Here is a 10,203-nt window from a genome sequence, read left to right as displayed (position 1 = left end):
TGACTACGTGGTGGTAAAAGGAGGGCCCCTTTTCAAAGGTTCTCAATTTGATCTGACTTACGTTCCCTGTTGTGGAAGCCTTAACCTCCTTTAGTCGTGTAGCCCAGCTGTCTTATGTAGTTTGGGTAAACAATAGACTAACCAAAATCCTGAAGAGATTGAGATGTCCATATACGCTCATGTTTGGGCAGTGTAATGGTCAGGACAGACTGGAGGATGGCCCTGACCTCTGAGTGACCCAGAGATTGTGTAAGCAGGAAGTTTAGGTTAAGGCACAGTTGTCAACCTTTGGCTGAGTGTTGAAGGCAGGCTCCAACAAGTAACCAGTGGTTTGGGGCAGATGACTTACTGGTTCCAGGCGTTTAGGAAAATCTGTGTCTGTCCTCTTACTGATCAATAAACCAAGCAGATGTGTTAGCAGTCACACACATGAAGAAAACACAGACTTTCCAGATTAGTTTTGAAAAGCTACTAAACAATTATAAAAAGCCACAGTGGTGGAGCCCAGGAAGAATCTGATTTCCAAAGACACCATGTTGGGTTAAGACATCCAGATTTTAACAACAGCACAAGACACAGAGTTACAGGAACAAACGCAGAGGAGGTAAAGAAGAACCTGGGCTAACTAGGCAAAATTCTTTGATCATCTTTTTCAAATATATTCAAAGCACTGATCGGAAGCATGTCTAAAAAATAAACCAAGACAAAAATATGAGAATGATACGCCTCCAAATAGAGACATGAGGGAACAGTAAGAATAATAAAGAGTGTCGGGTTGAAAACCACATTGAGTGGCGAGACTAGTTCCTAGCTCACCAGTGGCGCTGAGTGACACGTGTGACTGGGCTGAGGAGAGACGAGCACCCTGGAAATAAGTCCATGGACATTATCCCAGCTTGGAAAAGAAGGAAAGGGAATAGCGCATCGGCCCCCTGGGGTAACATCAGGGATACAAGTATGTTGTGTTTATAAAAAGACAAGGAGAGGGAATATGTTTGGTGGATGTGCAGTTAGGTGTGGGGGAAGGGGATGCCTCTGTGGTCCTATGCTGAGGCCTCCCTTTCTCCTGAGGGCCCAGCCATATGGACAGTATAGTATAGAATAGAGTTTATTCAGGCCACAGGGAGGGGAGTTGAGGGAATAGAGACAGAGAAAGCCAGAGAGAGGGGGAGATAGATAGATAGATAGATAGAGAGAGAGAGAGAGAGAGGAAGAAGAAGAAGGAGGAGGAGGAGGAGGAGGAGGAAGAGGAGGAGGAGGAGGAGGAAGAAGAAGAAGGACTAAGAAGAAGAAGGAGAGGAGGAGGAGGAAAAAGAAGAGGAGGAGGAGGAAGAAGAGGAGGAAGAGGAGGAGGAGGAGGAGGAGGAGGAGGAGGAGGAGGAGGAGGAGGAAAAGAGAAGAGGAGAGGAGTAGAGGCCAGCCTTGAGCATGTGGAAAGATCAGGAGAATGGGGAGAGAGGGGGTATAGAGAGGGACCAAGAGAAGGGGAGCAAGGTGGTGGGGGGGGGGACAAGGAGCCCCTTTTATAGTGAGTCAGGCATATCCGGCTGTTGCCAGGTAACTGTGGGGCAGAGCCTAGATTAAATGCCAACAGAGTGTACATACAGTGGCAGTCTTGGAGAAATAAGACTGGACAGAAAAATGCAAGACATAGTGGCAGAGAACGTCTCAGAGTTGACCGGACTAGCAATCTGCATGCTTAAAGCTTGTATTTTAAACAGAAAACCCTTGGCTTTCTATTAATGTAGCAAAATACTCAAGATAACCAACTTAAAAATAGGAAAGATTTATTTAGGCTCACAGTTTAGGCCTTGGTCAGTTGGGCTGTGGCTTTGGGGTCTCTCATGAAGCAGCAGCTCATGGTAGGATGGTGTAGTGGGCAGGACTGTCCACCTCATGGCAGTGGTGAGCAAACTTACAGAGAAGGCTTCCAGGTCCTAACATTCCCTATAACATTCCCAGGTCCACAATCCCAGTGACAGAACTTCCTCCCATTAGGCCACACTTCCTAAACTGTTGACGACCTCCCTATCCCTACATCCCCTTGGGACCGCCTTTTTAACAAGTGGTCTTTGAGGAAAACATTCAAGATCTAAGCTAGTGAACCCTTATTAGATGGGTTTTGAGGAGAAGGAAAGAAAAAGTGGAGTCGGTAAGCATGGAGAATTTTTTCAGGGTTTGTTTTGTTTGAAAACGAACCGAGAAATGCAGATGAAAGTGAAGAGTAAGAGATATTTCCCCATTAGGGAAGGTAAACAAAAAGGAAAGTTTTCTGACATATAAAGATAAGTTTGAGAAAAAGTCACTAGTTAAGGGGGGGGGTCCCAGTATCATTAAGACACAGAAGGAACTTCCAGTAAGTGCCTAAGAATGAAATCCATGTTCGTGTTCTTAGCAGTACTTGTCTGAAGTAGTGATGTACTGAAGTTGACAAGAAAGTATAGTAATGACTGTCATGTTTTGTTACTTGTCCTGTTGGCATTATTAGGTTATCTTTAACATAGGCTTTCTTTGAAAGTATCTTTTAAAAAATGAGTCAGTTTTTTAAAGTTAACATTTTATTAATTCTTTGTGAATTTCCCATCATGCACCCCAACCCCACTCATTTCCCTGTCCCTTTGTACCTGCCCTCTGCCCTTGCAACCTCCCTAACCCCAAAAGACAAAGACATCACATTGTGGGAAGCTGTAGTGAGTCAGAGTGTGTCTCATAGTATACACCTCTTTGTCCACACTTCTTCACTTGCAAATGTTCATTGCAGTGAGCTATTGGCCAGCTTCAAGGCCTCTGGCTTCTGGTACACCATCAATACTGGCTCCTCACTGGGATTCCTTTTGTATATCCTGTTGTTGCTTTGTGTCATGGAGATTCTGCAGACTTGGATTTGCAGGACTGGCCCCTTCAAAGACTTCAACAGTTCATTGATAGCATAGAAGTTGGGAGTGGGCCAACTAAGAGTCCTGAATCTGGGTGTGGATGGTAGCTGAGCTGGTCAACCCACCAGCTTTTCCATACCCACACCACTAGGGTGAGCTCTCCAGCACTGCCCTGGCTAGCTCACCCAAAGGTGCAGCTACCAAGGGGCAGAGCCAGCTCTTCTATTCTTACAGCCTTGGGGCTAGCTCACCCACAAGCCCCACAACCAGGGCCAGCTCTACAGTACTGCTCAGGTGTCTTAGGGTTTTCACTGTTGAGAAGAGACCATGACCAAGGCAACTCTTTTAAAGGACAATGATTAATTGGTGCTGGCTTACACTTTCAGAGGTTCAGTCCATTATCATCAATGGCAGGAAGCATGGCAGCATCCAGGGATACATGGTGCTGGAGAAAGAGCTTAGAGTTCTACATCTTGATCTGAAGGCCACTAGGAGAAGACTACTATCTTCCAGGCAGCTAGGAGGAGGATCTCAAAGCCCACCTCCAACAGTGACACACTTCTCCCAACAAGGCCACACCTACTCCAACAAGGCCACACCTCCTAATAGTGCCATTCTCTGGGCCAAGCATATTCAAACCACCACATCAGGCAAGGTTCATGGCTTGCTCTCAGCTGGTGAGGGGCAGGACAAGCTCTCTTTCTCTCATGATCCTGGGGCCAGCTATCCCTCCTGCCATGGGTGGCAAGGGGCATTTGGGGGGCGGGGCATGTCTCCTTCCCTCATGCTATCACAGGGCAGACAAGTGGTAGGGCCAGCTCCCCCAGGCTCAGGCCCTTGAGGCTGGCTCCACTGTGCTGTTCAGGCAAGTGTAGTACAGGGTCCATTTTCCCTAGTGCAGCAGCCAGTGAGGCCTAGTGCAGGGCCTAAATGAGCCAAATTTTCATTTTTTTACTTCTTGCTTTTGAAGTACTCTTTGATGACATCTTTGGCTTAAGATTTTTTTCCACTATGGTTCTGGACTATGGTTGAAGTTGAATCTTGACCACACCTGGGCCTCTGCCTCCATGATCTCTCTATAGTGGTAGGAAAAGGAAATGCACATATCTTTCCTAACATCTTTTTATTATAGAGACTTACAGACACTCACTGATAATGTGAACCCCACACCCACTATTCTCCTTTTGTAAGCATCGAGTCATTCAGTTCCCCACCCCTTTAGTGTTTTGAAGTTAGTGTTTTGAAGCTAGTAATACATTGTATTACTTTTGACTGCCAGTAATTTGGAATGCATCCACAAAACATAAAGACTCTTAAAAACGTAACCACAAAACTGTTTTCATATCTGAAAAAGAGCTCCCAGGAATTCTTGCATTAATGAGAAAAATCTGCGTGCGTGCGTGCGTGCGCATTGTGATCAAGATAGAAATGTTTTTAACTATAATAAGACAGGTCATTACTCTTCCAAGGAATATGGCCCAAATCTTACCAATCTGACGAAAATGGAAAATAAACCATGGGAGAGGATAGCGATTGTCTTAGGTACTTTAGAGAGTAGCTGGCCTGGCATTGTTGGGCAAAAGGGCTGAGCTGGCATGGAAGCATCTTGGAATGGCTCCAAGGCTAGGTATTTTTTCCCATTTGGTACAAAGGTGGCACGGTCCTGTCGCAATCCTATCTTCTCTGGGTAAGCAGTCCCTGCGGGATGTTGTGGGTCAACAGAGGGATCTGACTGCACTCTTCAGGGCTGTTTTTCACCTTGGAAAAGGACTCCTTGTTTTTTATTGGCGTTCATAATAAGCAAGCACAATTAGTCTAAATACAGAGCCGGAGGGTACAGAACTTTGGTGTCAGCCCTGTACCACTTAGGCCAAGTGCTTTTTGAGGATCCCAGGCAGAAGCCCTCACCACATAGCAAAAAAAAAAAAACCCAAACTCAAAAAACAAAAAACCTCGGCCTCTTCTAGGCCCTGGGGCGGGGGACTCGGGGGCGTTCCTCTGTGGTCCCAGCAAAATTTCTGAGGTCTTCGGGCCCCTAGGAAGCTAAGCTAGCGTCGGTACCCAGACGACCCGCACATGGCGACACTGGGAACGCTTGCCAAGCCTCAGAACGCACGCGCAGAACAGCAGGACTTTCCTAGCCCGGGAGGAAAGACAGCTAACAGGCAGATTAGGACGGCGGCCTTCAAGGGCGGCCTCTCATTGGTTGCTGTCATTCCACCCTCAGTCACTATTGGCTGTGAGCTGCGCATGCGGTGGGGGGTGTTCCCACTGCGTCCTGTGGCTTTGGGGCAGCTAACAGTGGATCAGCCAATGGAAGGGCCCGGAGGCGGAGCAAGCGAAGCGCGGCGTACGCACGCGGGCCAGAAGGTAAACAGAATCCTTGAGTGTGCGGAGCGCTCACAGCCGGGCGAGCGCGTGGAGGCGTTGCATTGTTGACGGAGGCGTCTACCTTCCTGCAGCCCGGTAAGGCTGCCGGCCCGCTGCTAGTCTCAGCACCCCGGGGTCCATTCTTACACGTTCAAGTGTCCGTGCGGCCTGGGTTGCGAGTTTCCCTTTCAGCCTCATGGCCAGCTTACGGTGCAGCCCTTTCCCATCCCGGATCTGGCTCAGCGAACAGAGCGTCGCGCGTGGCGCCGTGGGTTCCTGGAGGCGCCAGGAGCCCTCTTAGCAGGCCTCAGCGTCTTCCACGCTCGTGGCTGCCTTTCTCCTAATAATGATTCTGAGTTCCCAGACCCTCGAACTGTGTGTATCGGGCTCTGGGTACAACTTTTATGCCCGGGCCAGCTGCTGCGTTTCACGGCTGGGGTGAAGTCGGGGAAGACGTCTCTTCCTTGTTCCTTTTCTTCGTTTCTTTTCGGTCCTTCCTCTTGTTTTTTCAAACAATGGTGATCACACTAGCAATTTGGACAACTCCAGCATTTTCTTGCACAGAAGCTGTCACATAGCTCAGCCAAGCCACTTTCTGAGTGTGAGGGGGACAGAGCGTTGTAGGGGCGGCTCTGGGTGCCAGGACCCTCCGTTGGCTGGGCTTCCTGAAGGGGCAAAGGCTGTGTGCAGACATCCAATCTGGGTTGGGCTTGCAGCTCTATAGAAAATTGATTTAGGCTCACTTGGACTTGGTGTCTGTGGAAAAGGACTCTGGAGCTGGGGTGTGTCAGGCCAACCTTCTTGCCGGAGGATTTGGACTAGATCTTGCCAGACATCTAGTTGTGCTATGGCGGGTGGCCATGCTGGCAGGGAGGCTGTTGGGAAACAGAGTGAGGAAGGCACTTCTGAGAAGAGGCTGGAGGGGTTTGTTGGCTTACAAGAGCAGCATCTGTACGACTCTGAGGGTAGCTTTGGATGCTATATTTAGTCTTGTAAATAATGAAGACAGCTGAATTATAATTTTTGGACCAGGTGACACAAAGCAAATGTGAGACAGGCAATCTGTGTATTCTCTCTGGGCTAATGAACCACCGGAGACGTGGTCCAAACTATAAACACGTTGGACCTTGTTTACTGTGCCTGCTTGTCTTGTGCCTTGTAGGGCATGTAGCTGAATCCATGGCTTGTATTGCTAGACAAATAGTGACATTCCCTGCACACCCAATCCCACCAATCATGACAATTGAAAATGCCTCCAGACATTGCCAAATAAACCCTGAATAGCATATTTGGTTAAGAGCTATGCAGGCAAGACTCAAGACAGGGTCGTCCCATGGTGCGAGGGACCTCTGTACAATTTGTCCACAAGTAGTTGGGAAGTTTAGGACAGTGTTATGTCACTGCTGTATACAAATGGTGGAAGGCATGCGGATGGGACTTTAAAGAAACCCTGAGTGCACAGGGTGGCAGGGGAGAAACATCCCAAAGGAGACTTGGAGGCAGAAACCCTGGGTCTTTGTGCCTGATGAATGTGCTTGGGTAGGCTCAAATTATGAAGATGTGGAAAACTGGTAGTTTCTGCCCCTAGGAATTTCGGGAGACTTGGTGGGTAAGCACAGGAAAACACCATAAGATGGTTCTTCAATGGTGAGCAAACAAGTGGGAGCTGTCTGAGTGCTGACTAAGACTTTTCTGAGGGCACACTCTTTTTATCCACGTATTTTGCTTAGCCATGTGTGTGTCTTGTAATGTGGAAGGAGGGAATGCCTGTGTCTGCCGGGAGTGCCTGGCTGCACACCACATGTATGCATGCACGCACACGCAGGTGTTTTGATGCAGTGTCTGCATATATATAGTTTGTAGAATTCATTTCTAGTTGGTTAGCACCAGAAACCATGTCTTCTTTTGTGCAGAGCAAAGGCCTTTGGGTCTACATTTTGCTTTCAGTGAAACCAAAATTTATTATTAAGTCCTAAAATGATGGCTATTCAGATGAAATGAAAGATAATGCACTGGAAAAGAAAAATATCCCAAGCTTCTACAGTGAATTTGTATTTCTGTGGGAATATGTCAGGATTCTGCAGCTGGGAGGGGGGTGGAACATTCCAAGTAGAGGTTTTTGGGGTGCCCTTTGTTACGCACAGAAAAAGATCTGGAAGGGAAATCACTTCCTTCTTAAGAGAGGTTTATTATTGGGAAGCTCACAACTCGGCAGGATAATTTTCCGTTAAGAGCCACGGACATTGAGTCATTATCTTTGTCAGTTGAAATCAGAGCCGTGTGCAAAATTAGACAGGAATATTATAAGTGTTGTCTTGGTTTGGCAGCTGGAAATAGTTCTAACATTCCTGTTAACAGTCAAGAACTGAGGGGAGCCAGTGGGAAAGGAGGTGGGGGTGGAGCTCAAAGGTCCTGCTGCTTCTCTAGTTGGCTGTGTGATGGGAATTGGGCGTGCAGGGGAGGGAGGGGCAGCCTTTAAGGACAGGGTGACCTGAGTCACAGGTAGTGGAATCAGAGGGACCATAGGACTCAGCGTGTGGACTGAATATATACAGGTAGGGTATATGGGTCAGAGTTCTAGATGAAGAAGTTGTATAATGGTGTCAGTACTGAAAATAAAGGTCATAGGAGAAGGAACTCATTTGGGAAGAAGGTGACAATGTTAGTGTCAGACATAGTGGGGCTGAGTGCCATTGGAACTATTTTATTCTATCCTTTTTTTTTATTAAGATAAAATTTGCATGCACTAAATTCACCCATTTCCTACACAATTGAAGAAAATATATCATTAACCACTACCACAGTCAAAGTTAGAATATTCCATCACTGTTCAAAGTTCCTGTGTGTGCCTTGTAGTTGCTTGTAGTACTGGAATGGCTGTGTGGTACAGATGTGGGGAACTCGCATCGGAGCGTCTACTTGGCCTGAGAATGGGGAGGCCTTGAGTAGCTCATGGGCAGAAGGAAGCAACCCAGAAGATAGCACAGAGTTGGGGAGGCAGGAGGGCTAGACCAGCTTGAGCTGGCTCAGCTGCAGAGTGTGGAACAGGTGAAGAGATTTTGCTGAAGGAAGTTGAGGGGAGAGTTGTGGGAATGTGTGAAGCTGACAGGAAGTGGAGAGTCATGGTGGAGGTAGGTTGAGAAGTCCCACTGACTTGTACTTCTGATGTCACAGAGGAGTAGTGGGGTGTGTGCGCTCTCTTCCTAGGATAGCAGAGTCTACAGGAGTGTTTCTGTGTTTGGTGCAGGGAGGCTGGGCATGAATTGTGGGATTGAAAACAAGGGCTTATGTAAAAGGGGATATGCACAAGAAAAAGACTAGAAGAGAGGGTCTGAGATGAGGGACCAAGATTTGAAGGTGTTCATATCTGATCATTCGTGTTCTAGAGGGGAAGGAGCAAAGGGGTTGTTACAGAGGGAGTAGGTACAGGGCTAAGTATGGGAGAGACGGAATCTCGTGGGGTGCTGAGAGAGAAAGTGCTGTGTGTGTGTGTGTGTGTGTGTGTGTGTGTATGTGTGTATGTGTTTAAAGCAGAGAGATGTTTCCCAGTTTTCTACCCCTGCACCACACTGGGCTGGCTTTTCCTGTGGTATATAGACTCTCTGCTTACACCTTTGTGAAGTCAACACAGGACTGTACCTCCCCTGCTGTTTCGTAGAACGTCTACATGGGTTCTTCCGAATTCTTTTAAGAATTACACTCTCCAGACCTGCTTAAATCTGAAAAGATCACTTCAGAAAGAGCTCTGTGTGGCTCCTTGTCATCCTTCTGTACTCCAAGGGTAAGTAGCACTGTCTTGATTTACACATGAGGAAGTGGGCCACACTGGCCCCAGGAGCAGAACTAGTGTCCGGAGGTCACACAATAGTTGGTATCTAAGCTGGAGCTGGAAACCGATCTTTGCTGTCTGTCTGTTAGCCTGTAGTTTGCTAAGTGTCCAGGAACTAGAAGACCCGCTGTTCACTAGGTTGGATGGTATGTCCTGGAGACTGTTCATATAAAATGCCAGGTGTGTGTTTGTCTCCAATCCTGGCATGGAGACGGGAGCCAGAACAAATTGCTGAAGTTTGCCAGTGGTTGTCATTTGATAGTGCTCACAGACAATTCAGTTCTTTGAGAAATCGAAAAGTAACTGAATGGTTCTTGCCCCCCAAGGTCTTGGTAGCTACCACTGGGCATCAAAGGGCATGCTGGGCATTGCTGTGGCCAGGTTTGTTGAGAATGTCCTCCTCTCACCTAGAATGTCCTGTGACTAGCCAGAGCAGACTTCCTGGGCAATAGCTGCCTGCTTCCTCCGCTCTCCCCCCTTCCCTCTTGTAGATAGGAATGGGACGGATCTAGGAAGACATGCTTGTGTCTGCAGACTCATGAAGTTAGCTTGGAGACTCATGCAGCCTGACTCATAAAAACTGCCTTTGAACTGGGGTGTGGGGGGGTCTGCTGTTGCCACGTCCATGTCTGTGTGTGCTAGTGGGTCAGAGGTGAAGCACACAGAGAGCCTTTCCTTGTGCTCAGCAGTGGTTCGAGAAGTGTCTGCAGTGTTTTTGTCCAGCATGTTTCCAAGGTGTTTTAAGCTGTCAGGCAGCATACTGAACCACCTCTCTGGGGTGGTGCCTCATACCACATTGCTAAGTAAACCACCCTGGTGAGGACTAACCTAGCCTTTCCTGGCACTGCCTCTGTCTCCCTGACTCAGAAGTGATCCTGGACTTTACAGAGAGAGCTTTTTTGTTTTTTTTTTTTTTTACGTCACAACATTGTTTATTATGTGATTTTTTTTTTACAATACAAACAAAAAAATACAGGTATGCAATATATAGATACAGCTAAATGCAGAATGGTGACTTTTTTCTCTTCAAGAGGCCATGATTCCCATTTCTAGTAAAACAAGACTGAGTATAGGTAGAAACAGGCTGGTCGTTAGCTTCACAATTTGCCTAGAAATGATCTACGAATG

The 10,203-nt window shown here is 47.4% G+C and overlaps 1 protein-coding gene across 4 annotated transcripts in view; it reads left to right on the top strand.

Annotated features, from left to right (window-relative positions):
• The first annotated feature begins 5,194 nt into the window (after window positions 1-5,194).
• The window catches only part of Coq8a (coenzyme Q8A), a 33,839-nt gene continuing 28,830 nt past the window's right edge, over window positions 5,195-10,203 (top strand). For 2 of the 4 annotated variants that reach the window (XM_028755209.1, XM_028755210.1), the window contains exon 1: window positions 5,244-5,342. The gene's annotated coding sequence lies outside the window, so the exon portion shown is untranslated. Of the gene's footprint in view, window positions 5,343-7,751; window positions 7,802-10,203 lie in introns of those variants that run through there. The other 2 variants (XM_028755207.1, XM_028755208.1) reach the window with 2 other exon arrangements.

This window comes from Grammomys surdaster, unplaced genomic scaffold (genome assembly GCF_004785775.1).
Source record: "Grammomys surdaster isolate TR1022 unplaced genomic scaffold, NIH_TR_1.0 126051, whole genome shotgun sequence".
Lineage (NCBI taxonomy): Eukaryota > Metazoa > Chordata > Mammalia > Rodentia > Muridae > Grammomys > Grammomys surdaster.
This window is presented reverse-complemented; position numbering and strand designations above follow the sequence as displayed.